Source organism: Clytia hemisphaerica, unplaced genomic scaffold (assembly GCF_902728285.1).
Source record: "Clytia hemisphaerica strain Z4C2 unplaced genomic scaffold, Clytia hemisphaerica genome assembly, whole genome shotgun sequence".
NCBI classification, from domain to species: domain Eukaryota; kingdom Metazoa; phylum Cnidaria; class Hydrozoa; order Leptothecata; family Clytiidae; genus Clytia; species Clytia hemisphaerica.
The window spans coordinates 97,048-98,945 of NW_027104476.1; the positions used below are offsets into that span (position 1 = coordinate 97,048).

General features: G+C 32.9%; 1 pseudogene; it reads right to left on the reverse strand.

Moving 5' to 3' along the window:
* Positions 1–535: 535 nt before the first annotated feature.
* On the reverse strand, positions 536–1,648 carry LOC136821433 (uncharacterized; annotated as a pseudogene).
* Positions 1,649–1,898: the final 250 nt, after the last annotated feature.

The window sequence follows — 1,898 nt, forward strand, 5'->3', positions numbered from 1 at the left end:
CCCAGTACCCTTGTTTTAAACTGGGATTAATGAAGTAAGAACAAAGATACAATTTAGACTAATTAAAAGCCAAAATTAAAAATATATACAAATTAAAATATCTGATTTAAATGTAGAGCAAAAATACCACTAAGATACTTAAACATCCTGAATTGACTTTTTACATTCAGAAACCAAAATGACCAAAAATAAAAAATAGCTGGCTGTTGTTGTACAAAGTAACAATTTGGTTCGATTTCTGAAAAGACAGTAATTGTTATGATTTCAAATCATTTTGGTTTGGGTCCCTGGTTTAAACAGAAATATTCAAAATAATAACAATTTCTAAAAAGTTTTTTTTGCAAGAAAATACAATGGCTAAAAAGGTTGTTTGTTTCGTATGATACATGTCGGAATTAAAACTGGGGGGGGTCGACATCTTATGGTATCATCTCATTCACCAAATAAATTAGCAGGAGGGAAAATAAATTTCTAAATCTCAATCTAACTTATACGTACTTTTTGGTGAAACAATGAGAAAAATGAAAAATGTAATTTATTTACATAAAACCTCTTGGAAGTTAACAACATAGATGCTACAAAAACTAGCTGTGATGCCATTGGTACTAAATTCAGGGGAATTACCCTGTCTAAAAGTCTGAATTTTTTTAAACGTTCATTAAACCTTTCCACGTGTATTCTAGGCTTGGCTATTCTTTTAGTTAAAATTATTTCCTGTTTTGTGAATTTTTTCCGTTTACCCAAGAAGGGAGGGATAAAAATTGTTGCCTGCTTAGGAAGTAAAAGATGCTGAATTGTGAATCCTTTGTCAACAAGAAAAGAGTCTTTGCAGTTAACATGTTTAAAATACCACATTGATAAAAAATATCGACATCTGAAATAGTGCCTTCATACAAATCTGATACAAAGCATGCAGCACCATTCGGGTTAACAGCTATCAAGCATTTCATAGTACAATGACTTTTGTAGCTTGAATACAAATGTCCCTGTTGCTTATAGTCACGTGGTGTCTGACATTTAAATTCAGTACAATCAATGCTTGCCCTAATCTTTTTGAATGGTCGAAAAACTTTTGGTAAAAACTTTCTAAAAGCTTGACGTTCAGGAAAAATTTCAAATGATTTGAAGTGATGAAACATGAACATCATCCAGGTTGTAAAGACCGTACGAATAGTTGTTTCACTCACACCATAAAAATGAGCCAAAGTGAAAATATTAAATCCCTACGTAATCGAAGTAGAGTGACAAACAGTTGTTCAGGTAATGTTAATGAAGTAATTCTAGTTTGGGTAGTTGACTCTTTTTTGTTGCTGTTCCAATATGTCAAATTAAATTTTGCTTCTCCAAGGAATTCATATAGTCTCCAAAAATGATTTGGTGAGAGTCCAATAAAATATATACATTCTTTCACAGATTTTAAAATATTGTTGATATCCATTGGATTTGTTAACCTGACAGGTGAATGAGATTCCATTTGCTGTTTGGATTTTATTAAAGTTAACTCATTTTTCAAGACCAGGTTTTCAATACGACCAGCAACTGCCAACTTATCTGGCTCTGTTTCGGTAGATACAGTTGAAGTTTGAATTACAGCAGTTTGCGTTTCTGTTTGTCGAAATTGACATTGGTTCGGTTTGAGTAGAAGCATCTTTAGTGCGAGGTTCAGGTTCAGGTTCAGGTTCAACAAGGTCCATATCAGCAAAACCAGGTTGGTTAGTTTTCGAATTCTTTTTGATTGTCTTACTACTATACTTCTTTTTTGGAATTGGTTGACGAGGTGCTGGTGCTTTTCGCTTTTTTCCAAGCTTTATCTTATTAACTTCAGACACAGTCAAAGTAGCTGAAAAAGGGTCTGGATTCTCCTCAGTAGGACCAGAATTATTGAAAAAATGATTGGT